The sequence below is a fragment of the Wyeomyia smithii genome, chromosome 3 (assembly GCF_029784165.1).
Source record: "Wyeomyia smithii strain HCP4-BCI-WySm-NY-G18 chromosome 3, ASM2978416v1, whole genome shotgun sequence".
NCBI lineage: Eukaryota > Metazoa > Arthropoda > Insecta > Diptera > Culicidae > Wyeomyia > Wyeomyia smithii.
The window spans coordinates 39111494-39129394 of NC_073696.1; the positions used below are offsets into that span (position 1 = coordinate 39111494).

The 17901-nt window shown below is 36.8% G+C and overlaps 1 protein-coding gene across 3 annotated transcripts in view; it reads right to left on the reverse strand.

Moving 5' to 3' along the window:
- The window catches only part of LOC129732425 (uncharacterized), a 269530-nt gene that overhangs the window by 219549 nt on the left and 32080 nt on the right, over positions 1-17901 (reverse strand). For 2 of the 3 annotated variants that reach the window (XM_055693313.1, XM_055693311.1), the window contains exons 1-2: positions 11642-12522; positions 11088-11445 (exon numbers count right to left, since the gene is read on the reverse strand). The gene's annotated coding sequence lies outside the window, so the exon portion shown is untranslated. Of the gene's footprint in view, positions 1-11087; positions 11446-11641; positions 12523-17901 lie in introns of those variants that run through there. The other variant, XM_055693312.1, reaches the window with a different exon arrangement.

The window sequence follows — 17901 nt, forward strand, 5'->3', positions numbered from 1 at the left end:
ACAACGACCACGCCGGGAACGCATCTTTTCCGAAGACGCCACTCCCATTGACCGCAGTACTTTATACTGGAAATGAAGTCATAATTTAGAGCTATTCCAAATTGTTGCCATCGCCTCTGGAACATTATACACAGTACATCAGTCGTAAGCATCCATTCCCTAGCATTAGTGCGTATTACTTCATTACTTCCGCCATAATTTCATCTAGCCTTTGCAATTGTAAGAAATAAACATCGTAATAAAAAATCAGTCCGTAGTTTGATAATCCACGGTATTAACGAAAAGACACTACACTGACTGACGCATTCCCGACCCCGCGGCAACAAATGGCTATGAAATTTACTGACCCTCGGGCTTCCTTTTTAGGAAGCTTGACTCGACGGGTTTGAATACAAATTCCACCAAGAGCAACTAAATAATACAGAATGGAAAATTGCTGCGAGGCGCTGCGAGCGGTGTTAGATCACACACCAATGACTAATGAGAGGTGGTGAGATATTCACCAACAGCTAAACATGATCGCAGCTGGTAGAGCGGCCAAGTTTGGCGAGAATGAGTTGTACGTTCAAAATTCTTATCAAATCGATTCAACACCGTGCCTACAAACAATGGAGTTAGCATTAAATTATCGATAGTTGGAATAATTGATGGTCTCCGTCCGTACTTTTATAATTTTATGACTTGTGCTTATGAGATCTAAAAAAACATCCGGGTATTGATCACTATAAACTAAAACAGCCCGTTACCTTTTGAATTATCAGCACTAATCAAGATCGCGCATGATGATATATATAGGCGTGATCAATTCAAATAAAAGTGAAGGAAAAGGGTAAAATTCAGAATCAAATGAGGTAAAGAAAGAAATCAAACTTGATTTGCTGAAGCACTTTCTCTATTGTTTCATCACAGTTCCATCTGCATAATCCAAGACGGAAAATTGTTTCTCTTCCAAAATCTGCTTTGAAAAATACATCAATGCCGTCTACTATATATACAGTTGAACTGGTTGAACAAGCCGAATCGGAAATGCGATGCATGACCAAATATGTAGACGAGTTTGACGTGAACCTTTTTCGATTTCGATTGGTTCGATTTCGAAAAAACGACAAAAGAAGTGGTGTCAATCTGTTCCATAATTTAAGCACAAATTAAAAATGTATGTCTGGCCAATGCTATACATCACTTCGATGCACAAGGAACGGCACCACCATGATTAATGACCAATAAATTACCGGTCATGATTAGATTAGTCACGGCATCAACTTTCGGTTGTTCGTCTTACACGAGGGGGCTGTGCAAACAAACGAATGCATGCGCTTTGTGGCTCGTGTGTTCGCGATGACAGGTCCAAGCTCGGTTTGTCCGTTAATTCCCTTGCGAACATAACTTTTCCATTTGCTTGCCGCTTCGCGGTTTAGACAAGCAAGGTCATAAACGGGTCGTCGTTCCCGCCGGCTACGGGTTTAGATCTACGGTAGCTCGGTCGAAACTAAGCGATGTTATTAAATTTCACAATTTACAGCTCTTTCTAGTTTTCTTTTTTATAGGACCCTCATTCGGTGGCCAGCACTAATGCACAATAAAGAAAGGTTGCTACCAAAATCAACTAATACAGTTGTTGCTGATACTAAGGCAATTCGATCGGATGTATAAAGTGTGCGTTTGCTCAATAAACATGTCATCTTCAATGTTGATGAAGGTACAAGGATTTTGTTTTCTTCTCTAAGTTTGACAGCGGAGGATGGTTATTGAACACATTCTAGTTATGTGGCACTAAAAAAATATTTCAAGAATCGAAATCGAAACTAAGTGCTGATTTATTCTAAGAACCGGTAAAATTTGTACAAGAAGAACCAGACCACAACACTAGCTGGAATAATTTAGATATTTGTTTCAATATGTTTCGTGATTTTGTTTTGGAAACCATCAATATGGAAGTATGAAAATGTGTTGTTATAGTAATTATAGTTACACTGGTCGACAAAAGCTCACAAGTGCGTTCAAAAGTCGCAGAGCAATTGATCGCCAAGTTCGTCACTTCTCCGTTTGCTTACAAGACAATAAAAGTCTCTGAAGACTAGACGCACTTCAGAGGTTGCTAGGAGCAATAAAATTCACTGCCTGTTATTATGTTTTTTTCGGATTAAACTCTACACTAGTGTTCGACATCGGCCGGGTAGGGTCCGGTAAAAGTCCGGTCCGGTCCGGTCCGAAGTCCGATCGGACCGGAACCTTCAAAGTCCGATTTTTTTCCGGACCGGACCGGAACGAAGCCATCCGGACTTCGGAACGGACCGGGTAATGCTTTCCGGACCCCGGACATTTTCGGTGAAAAAAATTATTTAATTTAGGTCATAGAACGTAGCAAGTTTTTCATCCTTTTAGATTTTCTTCGCTGCTTTTATTAAAAGTCAACCCATATGGCCTTGCTCGCCTTTCTAACCTGTAATATATGCTTTAATTGATCACATGGTTCATATTAAATTAGAAAGACATTGATTGATACTTTTTTTTTGCTATTTCAATTTTGCTCCTGCTATCACTTCGAAACTAGTGAACAACTGATAGACTCGCACAACTTGTTCTGAGTTTGTGCTTAATTCAAGGTGGTCAGCGAACCGGGAAAAAGCCGGGAATTCGAAACTGAACCGGGAAATTTATCATGTCCATTTTTAGCATTATTTTTCATTTACACATGCTTGGATCTGTTGTATTAGTTCAACGCACTATACATTTTCTGCCATCTCACAAACACTGGAAGGCTCAAGGAACCATTTAGTTGGTCTCGAGGTAAGGTGCTGGAGTAACAAGCCAGTCGTCATTCGTTAGAATCTCGGCTAAGAGAGACGACTGTTAGAGTCGATAGGATCCTAGCGCTAGTCCCGCAATTGTTCTGTACACTAACAGTTGGCTGCGATTGTTTTTCTCTAATTTGTCTCCCTTCTCATTCGCACTGATTAGGGCTTCAACAGTAAGTGGCGATCAAACATCGAAACAACCACCACTTTACTGGATCAACGTCTAATGTTATTTATGGCTGAGTTTGTTTCAAAGTTATGTACCGAATTCTTCACAATTGATGTAAAAATACTCTTTTAAAAGAAACAAGATTTGAATCTTGGGTTACAAATCGCCAACAAAAACCTACAAATCCCAGGGAAGGTAAAAACTTCAAATTACTAAAAAATATTTTAAGTCAGAGAAGTCAGAGAAGTCAACAATGATTCCAATAAAATTTTATATGTTAACTTGAAATAGGCAAAAACTAAACTATGATAAAAAAATATTTTAAACCTGAAACAAGTAATGCCTCCACCAACCACGCTGGATCTGGGTTCGAATCCCAACGCCATAGGTGTCGATGGTTGTTGATGACGTTATTAACTCACAGCCAACCAAAACTGATCTAGATTCAATCCTCCGGAGATTTTCTGAGGCGAAAAGGTTTTAAAAGAGAAAATGAACTCAGAATTGGGAATTTAGCTAAAAAAAATTGCTAAATTTTAGTCTGACGAGAAATCAGAAGAAGAAACTCTAGAAAAGATTCCAAATTGAACTAATAACAAAGCTTAAAAACAATTAATGAAATTTCACAAGGCTTGAAATGATAGAAAATGATTTCAAAGATTTGTCGTTTCCGAAGCTCAACTGCCAAAACAACTTTGAATTAAATTCCAAATTTGTAAAAATATATATTAAAGGTTAGAAAAAGCAGAAACCAGTCCTACAAAATGCAGAAAATCTCAACCAGAGAGTGCAGAAAGTTACAAATATTGCTTTAGTTAAACAGTAATTATTTACGTAAGTCCAAAATGACAGAAAATTGTTCCAAAAAACGGTTCAAAATAAATAAAAAAATTATGTGAAAATATTCTGAAACATGAAGCACAAATTGATTCTAAATTATATCCTGATTTTAGCTGAGTGAAATAATGAAAATCTCAGCCATGAAAAGTCGAAAAATCAACAGCAAATACATGTGTGCCGAAGAAGTTAACCCTTTTTCAAGTTTTGAAATCAAATAATGATATAATAATGAAAAACAAGATTCTCTCACAAAATTATTTTGTCAATAAATAAACGTGGTTGAACTTATATATTTATGCGTTTTAAAACCGGGAAAAACATCAATTTCTAACCGGGAAAAAACCGGGATTTTGAAATTGGAAATCTCCTGGCCACCCTGTTAATTAAATGCCATCGGCTAAATTGGTGGAAAGTGAGTTACAATAAACATAATTTTTGTTTCATTTATGGTGTTGTTTATTTTCTTTTCATCATTCAGAACAATTCTGAAAGATTTCCGAACCTGTCGTTAATGGCAAGAGACGTCCTGTGTGTTTCTGCATCGAGTGTTCCACTCGAAAACAAATTTTCTTCGGGACGGGTCCTCGTCACATCACGCATAAACAGACTAAGTAGGAAAAGAATTCGGCAGCTACTTTTACTAAAATATTGGCTTAAATAAATGTTCCAAAACTAGGAAAATTGTAGAACCAGCCTTTTTTGTTACTACACTCCAAATTTTTCAATTAGAAAAAAAATATAATGAAAAAATAGAAAAACAAATTGCAAAACTTAGTTTGTATTGTATTGATTTAGTCAAACATTTTTCAACATGCATAAATAATATTTTTTCACTGAAATAACGCTCTCGAAAAAACTGGCAACTTTTGTTCCCGGACTTCGGACCGGACTCCGGACCGGAACCAGAACGAAGCCAATCGGACCGGACCCAAATCGGACCGGAACGAGCTAGTTCCGATTCTTTACCGGACCGGACCGGAACGCGGACCCAACGTTTTCGTTCCGATGTCGAACACTACTCCACACACCAAATTTTCATTGCTGGAAACCAGCAAAATTTTGCTGATTTTTGGTGTGCTGTGTTTCCAGCGATCTGATCAGCAAAATGAAATTTGCTGATTATTCAGTAATGCTCAATTGCATAAAAGTGATCGTTTGCTGCATGTTCTGTAAAACAAAACACAACTTGCTGGTTGTCAGCTATGACAATTTGCTGTACATTCAGCAAAGCATAAATCAATTTACTGGTTAACCAGTTAGTTCAAGGGAACCATGTTTCCCTCAGGCACCAGCTTCCACCCGCCCATCGGTTCATAGCCAAATTACTGTTGAACTAGAGATGTATCATTATCATTTCAACTTTAAGGTTCATCTAGCCCAACAGTGATTTAGTTATAGTCTCATATCCACTATCAGGAGCTTAGCGATGATCCCGTACCAGCTGCACAGCGATTTAGCGCGTTTTACTATTGACAGCTTGACGTAGAAGTTTTTGACATATCAATTCTTTCGTTGGATTCCAGCAAACATTCATTTACTGTTTTCTGCTCATCAAACAGTTTTGCTGTATTTTCGCGAATCACTGAATCGATTACTGGTTTTCAGTGAATTTATCAATGAAATACTGCTTTACAGCAAAAACGAAATTGCTGAACGAAATTCAGTAAATTGTAGAACTGAATTACAGTAAACTTTTGAAAAAAATGCTGTGATTAAGTAAACAAGTGGTTTGCTCATACACCTTCAGCAATGTACTTTGCTGAACCATAAAGAGAAAATTTGGTGTGAGAGCAGTTTTTTTCGCTTTCTTTGACTAACGAATTTTATTTTTGTTGCAATGAAGTAATATTTTCAAAGTGTCAAACACGTTTTGTAACGAGAATATGGAGAATTTGAATCTCTGCTTTCGATTCAAATTCGGATCACTGTTTAGGTAATGATTTTATTCCGAACAATTTTGTTTAAACATTTCAAACGCTAATCAAGGCAAAATTTTTCAACAAAAGTTCTTGTGCTTATTTTTGTTGATCCTACTAGAAACATGTTTCATAAATTAAAATGGTTATAAAATGCTTTAGATTATAGCTTAAAAATATCCATCCCAAGTGTGTAAAAGGAGTACAATCGTGTCAACGACCATCTCAGATTTGTCTGAAAGTTTAAAGAATTTTTTTTTTCATATAAGGTCACTATGCAGAAATCTTAACTTTGTAGCCGATGCACAGTGGTCCAATAAGGCAAAAAGTGGAACTTAACTCCATAGCGACTTTCACCTTTATCCCAGCTTAATAGTGTCTAGAGTGTTTCACGAGTATTCTACGAAAAGAATAAACGAAATTTAAGCTTGAAAATATTATTTGTTTTTAATTGTAATGATTATTTTGTGTGAATTGAGAACGAATTTGACATTTAAAATCGTTGCTTTTAATCTCCATCGATTGAATTTGTTTTTGATGTGTTTCATAAATTTTCGGATTAGAAATACTTCCCGTTTGCAAAATATTATAGGGCTTTCTAGCCAGTACAAACAACAAACCCAGGTATGTTTAATTTTATCTTCGAAACTTTATATAAATTCGAAAATTAAATTGAGTAGCAATTCAGAACCCAAAAAATGAGTTATTACTTAAGGGGTTATATACCTTTTTAGTTTTCAAAAAACCGGAAAATTTTTTATTACATTATCTTGAAGATAATGTAATAAAAAATTTAATACAACATCTTGATCTTGACATCTTGAGAACATTTCCACAAATTTTCATAAAGATCTGAGCAATAGAAAGATAGGTAGAGCGATTTGCAACGCGCCTCGCCACGGCCGCATAAGCTAAACTTGAAACTTTACACGCGATTATCTCGGAATAGTTTTTTTTCGGAAAATGACTTTGCCGTGATCCTGATTGCGGGAAAACTACTGAACCGATTTCCTTCATCTTTTTTTTTAAATTTTCGTTATAAAATTCGCCGGTCCTTGAACGCTCGCTTTTTGAAACATATAGTTACATTTTGCCGCAAAAAAAATTTTTAATGCAATTTTTCGTGCTTAAAACGTGCATTTTTTGGGAAAAACGTTCCCGTTTGCACTGAAAACAAAATACTCATAAAAGCGATCGTTCAAGGACCCGGCACACTTCTAAACTAATGAAATAACATGAGTTTTTTGATTTCGGTTGATCCGCTGAGTCTCTATTAGGATCACCGCAAGCCTCTGCAAAAAAATAGCGTTTCGGGGAAACGGCCATTACTCCAGTAATAATTGGTATATCTCAAAATCAAACGTATTTTCTTGTTGTTGATAAACTGTACTTTCAGAAAAATACCACTTTGATGCAATGAAAATGGTGCTATGCACTTAAAAATAAATACAAACTTCCCTCATTTTTCTCGACCAAAAAGGTATATAACCCCTAAGCTCAAAACTGTGTAATAATGTACCCAAAAAGTGAGTAACAATCACTCAGTTTTTAAAACGCCTTGTTTCTCAATTATGCGTATTTACGGAGTTACTCAGTTTACGAATTGTTCATCTTTTTACGAAAATGCGTCAAATCTTACTCATTCTAGAGTTATTATTCCCGAGGGTGTAAAGAATTCTTCCTGCAACCGTTTAAAGTTGCATGGAATTTTTGGTGGGCTTTTTTATATATGCCAGGGAAACCATGAATCATTGAGATGTTGGGTACGCTCTAAATATTAACGTCGCAGCACTAAATTGAAATCGCGACTTTCGTTGCACGCGACTTTTCGCTGCGACTCTAAGGATACGTGGGAAGTAGTGTGCTGTATAGCACATCAGATGCGCTATACAGCGCACTATTTGCGACGTAAGGTATAATGTGCGGGAGTAAAATCAATTGACGCCAGTCGACAACTACAATTAACTAAATGGATAATATATGAGATTTGACAGCGATAGCATCGTTCTGTAAAAATCAGGCCTTAGATGCGCCTTTGCTGTTGCACTGATTTTGTATGTAGCGTATATTATATGCGATTTTGCTTTCATTAGCATTTTTAGATGACAACAAATATGTTGTTTGCTTTTTTGAGTTTCTTTATCATTGCTTGTTTCGCCATAATCACAAAATAATCTGAAAAAAAACTTTCTAGCTTCTTCGTGTTTTTTTTTTTTTTTTTTTTGTTATATTAACCCTCTAGTGCCCAATGCCGCCCTTTGGCGAGCTTCAGTCAAACCTCTAAAAAGCTTTAAAAAATACTTAAAAAGTGTTTTTAATGATTCATAGTGACCGAAGCCCGTCTAGAAATTAATTTGAGCACTAGAGGGTTACTTCTCCCGTTACTTTAATACATCTAATCAGCGCAGCGAATGGCATTTTATGACTCATACTGTGAATTTTCGAGTGTTTGAGAGTTTTCTACTTGCAAGAGGTTTTCTACCGTAGAAAACGTAGAATACAGTTTTCTACGTAGATTACTTACGTTACGAGCAAGCATGGAAAAGTTCACTCACTAGCAATATTCCATGCAAATGTGTTCTTTGATTCATCAGTTATCGCTCAACTATTTCCACTCGCGTACAAGTTTTCCATAGAAACGCTGCTGATTGTTTTTCGCTTCTGAGAGTTCCTAATACCATAGAAGGAGACTGAATGATTCAAACACGATAGTATTTATTGTATCCAAGTTCACTTGCATTCAACATTATTGCGAGAATCTTTGAGATATTATCGCCAGTGATACAAAATTATGAATCCAAATGAACGTTAGATTGCGTTCAATTGTTTGCTTACCGGAGCAAGCAGGTATCATCAATGCTAACGGAAGTTGTAGCATGGTGCATTAGCATGTGATACTTGAAATCACCAAGAATCATCGTGGTATATCACGGTGTAAGCACGACGTGGAGTAGCCGAGTTCCGCCTACAAGCAACCAACATTTAAAAGAATCACTGCGATCGCTTGAGTGCAATCGTTTACGATTCTTTCGTGAAACACTCGCTATATGCTGCTCGCTCCGCCTAAAGCAGGCAATACTGAAACAAAATCGGCCAAGAAAGCTACCATATATTTCTTTGCTCTAAGTTGTCTCTTGCAAGCTTGAGAATGTGTAACTTCTAATAGCGATGGTTTACTAGGATTGAAAGCTTTTAAATAGCACGTTCAGAAATGATACCCGAATGATTGTTATGCGATACGAGTTTTTCCATCCTTGCTTACGAGTCCCGAAAAATCGCGCAGAATACCATCCCTGCTTATAATATACTTTTTAACTTTGTACCCAATGAAGATAAAGTTTTGATTTGTTCAACAAAGTTTCATATTTCCGAATCTTCTACAACTTTGCTGAATAAACCATTTCTCTATCTCTCAATACAAAAAGTTAGTGTTTTTATTTTATTTCGCGATTATGCAGATCATTCATACAAACAATTGTTCCGAAGACACTATTAAACTAGGATGAAAATGAAAGGTGCTATTGAATTAGGTTCCACTTTTTGCCTTATTGGAGCACTGTGCGATCGGGTACTCCTCGCTCTGGGACTCTCCCGCCTTATATTGAATGTGTCATTTTTCGTCAAAAACTCTTAGTTTTTTTAAATACGGCTAAAAAAACAAAACATACAAAAAGAAATAATAGAAATCTAGAAATAAACTGATACATTATTTTTGAAAAAAAAAATTAAAGAATTCAAAATATATTAGATTTAAGCTGCAGTGTAACCAGGTATGTTGTTTCTGAATTCAAAAAATATAGTGCATTTTTTTGGCAAATGAGTACCTAGGTCTTTTGATTTGAAATTTGATGATTTTATCGTGTTCGTCAGAAAATTTCACATGAAAACCCCAGTTCCATTCAAAAAAATAGGTAAAAATTGCCGATTTTTCATGGATTTACCTTCACACGCACTGACGAAACTACCCATGCAGCATCAATAATAGTTACCCATGAGTCGTTATGAAGTCGTTATCAGAATGTTTTGTACACTGCAAGATATAGTGGAGACTGTTTATATTCTTCAATTATTAAGCATGGTTGACAAAAACAAAAAAAAGCCCTAGAGGCCCAATTGAAGAAAAAAAAATGAAATATTATATCTTTAACCGTTCCTGTGAATATTGGTGTTAACCTAGTTGAAAGCGTAAAGTAATCAGAGACTTGAATGAAGTTTTCCTGTTAGTGAACCTGGCGAGCAATTACTATGCGACCTTTTGACGCACTTCCGAGTTGGCTAGGGGCACCAAAATTCACAGGAACGGTTATAAAGCTATAATTTTATATTTTAGGGCATTTTTGACAAAAAATATTTCTTCTCTTAATTTTTGGTCTTTGAAGAATGATATAACTTATTACAAAGAATAGCCAATATAATGAGACCATACACAACCGTACGTGTCAACAGGCAAACAGCAGTAGCGATTTTATATCATAAACACTGCTATTGAAACCCAATGTTATCTATTCAGTTTTATTGACAACCATTAAAAACCTATTTGGCATCCAAACACTTATTTCACATTACTTACAGTACTGTCATTGTACACTGCGTAGTCAGTGAAAGAGATCACGATAAATGTTACAAATTGCAATTTTTCCACTTGTTATTTTTGCAGCAAATTTCTTCAGCTCAGGAGGAGTTTGTGGAAGCGAATTTAAATCTGGAATATTGAAGTAAAAGGGGCAAACATTGGTATCCAAAAAACGATCGAGTGATCAAATGATGATTGTCATGGCATCACACGGTGTCGTGATCACGTGCCACGATTGCTCATCAGTGACGCAGTAAATTTGGACAAGTGACTCATGATCATTCAATGCGAAACGAAAGCTTACGCACTTTGTGTTGCAGACATGTTTGGCCAAGGATCAACGAGTGCTTTCACATAATCGACCGCTCCAAGCTTTAATTAATCTTAGGTGGAAATCAGATGAATTGCAATGTTCCAACTTATGTATTGTCTTGTTTAGTGTTTGTACAACTGTTGTAACTGTAATGAGCATGTTACGAAATTTCTCAAAGATGTGAAATAACTATTACGAAATAATAAAAATCGATTGCGATGAAGCTGTTTGTAGAAACAAAATTCAAACAAACCCTGCCGATGAACTTGTTTAACTGTTCCATAAAAAGCGAATCAGATGGCTTAATGCAAATTTACTACCAGTACCCATCCAACGCGACGTGAAGACGTATAGATGAACAAATAAAACACCAATTTAAAGTGTTATCGCACATCTCAGCGCTTAAAATCATTGCTTCATTCATTTAACCCTGCGCAGCGCTCTCAGCCCGAAAACCATCAATTTGATGTTTACCTACCTTTTTGAAGTTAAGAGCCAACACAAATCCAGCGCAGATTGGTTTTCGTCAGTATGATACGGTTGATGGTCTATACCGCCGCTCGGTCAATTCAAATTCACCCTCCTCCAAAGTTCACTTCCACCAGCAAAACTAAACTCAATATTATTATTCAAGTGAAACAACGACTGAGCACTTCCTTTTTTAACTGGCAATGATACATTCCTCACTAACACACGGCTGCACATCAAGGATACACTTCGGCATTCGATAATTTTGCTTCTAGGGAAACAAATGTCGCACACGTCTTGCTTGTACTTTCCTAAAATGTTGCTTTTATACGATTTTTCCTTTTTGTCACCGATTATGGTGAATTCATCTGTAATTGTGAAAAAGAAATTTTCGTAAATGTATTGTAGTACTAAAACTGAGTTTACAAGCAATAATTCCAAATTGGAAGAAACAACACGAATACTACCTAAACTAAAAATAAAAACAGAAAATTAAACTCGAAACTTTTAAACGTTCGGCCAAGCCCCGTTACAGTGTACATATATAATCAAGATGTACGCTACCTTACGTCGTCACTCAGGGGTGACTGTTCCGTCCAGTTGCACACTCGGCTCGGCAACAACTTTCTTCCAACTATTCTCGCTTCAACCGCTACCGATAGCGGCAATAGTACCGTTGATAGAGCCGTACAGCCGTAGAGAACTATGGAGCGAAAAAAAGACGACACAAGTTTCACAGCACGAAGTAATGATAATCCAACGGTGTAGAACAACGAAATAAAGAACAATCGTGTCCACGAGGATCAAGATATCCCGTTGAACGGTTTTCCGGGAATCGAAACGTGACTTATTGACTTCAATCGACAACTGCGAGCACTTTTCTTCGGTACAGTTAGAAATATTTTAAGATAAACGAAACAACACCGTCTTCGTAACTGCAACTCTTCGTAATTTTACCACAAATTAATGTCGTCAATGATTCTAACAATTCACTATCCTCCGACTCCCTAGTAAAACTTTCGCTGCACCAATATTTGTTTACCTGCACTGCACAGGTGGTTTAACTTCGTTGTAATCAAATCGAGAAAATGCTCCCGTGACTTTTCTACGAGCAAACGCTATCAGTATTCAGAAACAAATAGAAAACGTACAGCGTTCCTTGGAAAATGATCAACCATAATCCAAACGCTACGCTGTAGGTACCGTACGTAAGCTGGGAACAAGCGCTTTGCGATTTGCGGCAGCAGCGACGGTGGCCTCGCTGCGAATCGTATCGTTCCGTTGAGCTGATGTTTTCCCTCAAAAAGTACGATTCTCGCTTAATTCGCTTCACATCCAGTTTTCATTTCATTTTATTTTTGCTCGTTTTCTACTTATTTTATTTCGATCCGCCGCTCGACTTGTGGTCCGTATGGGCTGCCCGCCAACGCGAAACTGACTTACGAAGAAAACATTAAACTTGCAAGCCTCGGACCAAACCGGCCGAACTAAAAACCACTTTGCGGTCTCCAACCATTGTAAATGTCTGTAAATAAATACAACCGCCGACAGTACTTGAGTGGGCTGCCGATCATGTTATTGCTCCGGTGCGGTGAGATCTCACTCTCTCACACGCGACCAGACTGGGCCACTCAATCTTGCAAATCGGCCGATGTAAACAAAAGCACCGCCGTTCATAAACAGCACACGCATGGTCCGCAAAAATGCAACTTTTGCACCGTGCAGCGAACCGTCGCTAAAGAGTGCGATCCCGAGCGTCGGTTCGTCGCTGGCCGCGTTGAAGTCTCCAAGTCGTTTCGTGCGAGCGCACGGTGTGTTCACCATGTACCAATATTGACACAAAGTTTTTAGTTACGAACCATCGACCGCGTACATTGAAAGTCGAAATATACCAAAACGTTAAAGCTATAAATTTGGATGAAATTGCTTCGTGGAATTTGCCGCCTCCAGAGACAAGCATCAAACACCGTCATAACGTCATTTCAAGTCTTTGAGCGCTTTCTAATTGAAAACAAAACGCAATTTATGCATATCAATACAGTTTAATATTTACCTGTTTTTAGCTGTAAAATGTCCTTTGAAGGTAAAAAATCCAGCCAAAACAGAATCGATTGATATTGGAATATTCTAAATCAGTCAAACAGAGTTTTTAGTGTGCAAAACCTAACTTGTTTGGTTCGATCAGATTTATCGATTTATTATTCTATTATTACTGATTCATTGTTTAATTATAATTATTAATACCCGTTTATTCATACTGCAATGTATTTTGAAGTGCAACATTTAGATTATAATTATAATTTTAGTTATAATTTTCTCAGACTATCTCTATATTTTTTTAAAAAGAGCGACAGAGAGCGAAAATTCTTAAAAATTGTAAATTTTACAACTTGTATTTGATTTTTAAAAAAATCTGATTGAACCTAGACCTACCGACCGCAGAGGCGGCCGCAGCACTTGCATTGCACAACGTAGCATCGAGCGACTTGCATTCGGCTGCTCACAGTGAGTGGGTTTTTGCTTCGTACGACAACCGTGGTTGCTCTCAACTTGGACTCGATGCTCAGTGTATCATACCGAGTCGGTTTCTCGATCCAAATAAGTAGTTTTTCGGAAACCCACCAGACGAAGCGAAACGAGTGTTCTTTCATGGACGGATAAAAAAGTACCTACACTGAAAAATAGTATGTCTGTCCACGGCACGGCAGGCGATAACAAACTACCGGCATCATGCAAACCAAAAACCACTTGACTGCGTATCTAACCTTTATTATATCGTAGAACATGCTTGAATTATCTACAAATGTCTAAATTATATGTTTTTATAAGCGAAAGCAATTGTAATACCGATTAGGACTTTATCAGTCTACCAATCCATGAAACGGATTTCTCTCAGTCTACTTTGGGTTTCTTCTGAAGTTTAAATCCTACAAGCTAACCTCAAAGCCCTAAATTTGATAAATTTTTCAGGGCTTTAATGCTCGAGGCACTACCAGCAGCAAGAGCTGACGACGATGACTCTCTTGCGTTAAAAATTTAAAGTGCCGATCAAAAACATTCACATCAAGAAGTATTTATTTTTCATTCATTTAGACGTTCCACATAGCAGAAATCGCAATATTTTTCGAAAAAAGGAGTCCGAGAAATTAAACATTTTTCGGAATGAATGAAAGCATTTTTTGCACACACAAACCTCGTAAAGCTATATGATTCGTCATCGATACAAAGTTGCCTGAATAATGGATAGTAAATTCCAAAAAAAATTAAATGAATGCTAAGCTGTGGTTCAAGTGTTGAGATGAATTAAGGGTCGTTGTGTAAAATGGCTTGTTTTACAGAATATGGTATAAATTTCGCCAAGTCCGCTATATTTCCATAGCAGGGTGATTCCATAATAGCAGGTAAGCGTATTTAGATTCTTTTTCAATGATTTCATTAGAATATTGTTTGCAATCCGTGTATTCCTTAGTGGTAATTTTGCTGATTTCGTGCTCTGAATTAATAGCGTTCTCTCATTGCATTTGAGAAAGTTTCTGTGTATTTCATTGTGCTTCTTTTCAAATGAACGTATCAGTGATTAGTCCACCTAAAAGTGAAATAAGGTTTTTTAGGACATTGAGACAGATAGCCAATGTCTCCGAAAAAGTTGTAGCAGATACTTTTGCAGGCAACTTTGTCGAAGATATCACATTTCTATCGCTTTTATTTAAAAAGATACAAATAGTTTTATATAGAAAGTTCACTCAGTTCATAATTTACAATAAACCTTTTAGCCTTTCTCCTAGAAAGGATTTGATCAATATTATTATCAGATGAGCGGGCCAGTTAAGGGGTAACTGATGAATTACGATTGAACACGTGGTTTCAAATTTTGGCTGCCCTATACGTTCCCATTTTATTTGATTTTAATCGAACTTAAGCAACCGTTATGTATTAAATTGTTAATAAAACAACGAAAGTCTATTATCTCAAAGATTACATGACTTATTTGAACATAACTAGTGTCATACGAACGAGTCATCTCGCAAACTTACAAATAACAAACTTCATAACAATTTGATATGTGGCTCAAAAGTTATGGAAAGAAAAGAAATTTAAAAACCATTCAAAACTATACCTGCTTTGATCGATATATGTGGCCTCAACATAATTTAAATGTGGTATCGTACTATTTGAACGTTTCAAATTCATTGATTCCTTGCGATGTGTTTAAAATCTGCAAATGCACGACGAATCGGCCATAAGATATGATCAAAGTCAAAAAACGAATCGTTTGAAATGATTGGTTTTATCGGAATGACAACATTCTCAACTTTTGGCTTCTGTACATCGCCTTAATTCTGAATATATTCATATTGGGTGGTATTCGGTCATTTTCAACAGATTTTCTAGCATCAATCTGACACCAGAAATACCCATATTTGGAGGTATTTAGTTATTTTGGTTGTTTTACAGAAACTAAAAGTGGTCGTCTTTAAATTCAAAATGGTCTCCAAGGTCAATGTTTGGTTTCTATGCATCATCTCGATTACGGAAATATCCATATTGAGCATTATTCGGTCATTTCCGACTGTTTCCTAGAAGTTGCAATTTAGCAATTCAAAATGGTGCCTGAGGTCAATTGTTAGCTACATGCATCATTCTGGTTCCAGAGATACTCATATTGGATAGTATTTGTTTATTTTAGGCTGTTTTTCCCAAACCGGTAGTCGTCATCTTGGATTTCAAAATGGTATTTAAGATAATTTCTGGCATCTGAGCGTCATCCTGGTTGAAGAAAAACCCATTTTGGGTGTTATTCGATCATTTTCGGCTGTTTCCCAGAAACCGGAAGTCGCCAACCTGGAATCCAAAATGGGGTCTGTGATCGATTTCAGCTGCTGTGTATCATTCTATTCGGAGATACTCATGTTAGACGGAAATCAGCCAATTTTCATCTTCTGTTCATCTTCCTGGTTCCGAAGATACTCATATTTAATGGAAATCGTCCATTTCAGACCGTTTTCCAGAAACCGGAAGTTGCCATCTTACAATTCAAAATGTTGTTTGAAGTCGATTTGTGGCTTCAGTGCATCATCACGGTTCCGGAAATACCCATATTGAGTAATATTTTCCCGTTTGCCGCTGTTTTCCCGGAACCGGAAGTCGCCATTTTGGATTTCATAATGACATTTGACGACAATTCCTATCGATTTTAGCTCCTGAGTATCATTCTAGATCCGGATGTTATTATATTGGGTGGGAATCGGCCATTCTGGTTGTTTTCCAGAAACCGGAAGTTGCCATCTTACAATCCAAAATGTTGCCTGGGGTCGATTATGGAACAAATTTGTTACCACTAAAAACATTCACCTGCCAAATATGGTTCCATTTAGTTGTTTAGCTCTCGAGATGTGCAGAAATTTGTGTTTCATTTGTATGGGACCCCTCCCTTCCAGAAGAAGGAGGGGTTTCAAACTATCATATGAGCCTTTATCGGTACCAAAAACCCTACATACAAATTTTCACGTCGATCGGTTTGGTAGTTTTCGAGCCTATATGGATCAGACAGACAGACAGACCGGACTGCATTTTTATATGTATAGATTACAACATCAATATTTTAGAACCTTAAGGGAGAATATACATCTATTGGATTGAAGCGTTCATGTAAATTTATTGAAACAAATAAAAGTTTGAATGAGAAAGGCTGGGTCTGACCGCTAGGTGGATTAATTTAGGTTTTTTCAAGATTTTCTACATACATTCATACATCATACATTTTCTAGAAAAACACCTATTTTTACTGAACATTTTAAAACTATGACTTCATGTGTTAAACTTTGGCAGAAAATTGACATTTTTCGTTATACCTTTTTCCCATGATGAAATGAATTAATTTCTATTCTTCTACATTTTTCTGGGTTTATATTTTTGCTGAAGGTTGTAAAACACCAACTTCAGAAACAGCAGAATTATTTTAAAAAGTACGTAATTTTACACAAAAGAATCTTCTTTATTAAAACAATCGGAAAAGTAGAAGTGTATATCTGACAAACATTCGCATTACTGACGTAGGACAACGAGGAGCTATCATTCATTAACAAACAACACAGTGAGTTAGAGGGTAGAAAACTTAAATTCGTCCTTAATTGTTATTTGCCACGTCCTTAATTGTTTGTTGCTAAAGCCATTGGTTTCAGTTTCATCATCGCTTGAATATTATTTGGTCTCATTGTAATGACATATTCAGCATTCAGCACATAACTTCCTCCTACCCCGGCGATCGGCGAACAAAAATGTTGGTATTGTTCATGTTTCGTTATGTCAAAAATTGAATTTTATCCTATAGATTAGAGGACTGACAGTGTGCCAATATTAGAGCTATCAACACCATATATTAGAGCCCTTTTCCTCAAGCTTGTAAATAATTTTGGCTGAAACTGCATATAATTATTATAATAATAAGAAAATCAACTCTTTAATTTGGAATCCTATTTGTCCTGTAGCGGACAGTGTACCAGTGCTCGAGCTATTACCACCAGAAAAGAGAGAATATTTCTTCAAGCTCATGTTAATTTGGTCTATACCTACCACTATGTGTACAACCAAAAGAGAAAATTCATTTACTTTTCAGCTGTAAATTTGTTCGTCTTGAGAAGGACAATTTTTGGAACAATAGCCTCCAATCAATTGTTTGAAACAATTGCCCCCAGCCATTAAACAAAAACCGAATTTCGTTTCGATTAGTGGTTAATGAGCACTTTTTTGCTGCTTTCACAGCAACCACCATCCACTTTGTCTATTCTACAGTCGGAAACTGTCTTCTACCGTGTCACGATTGA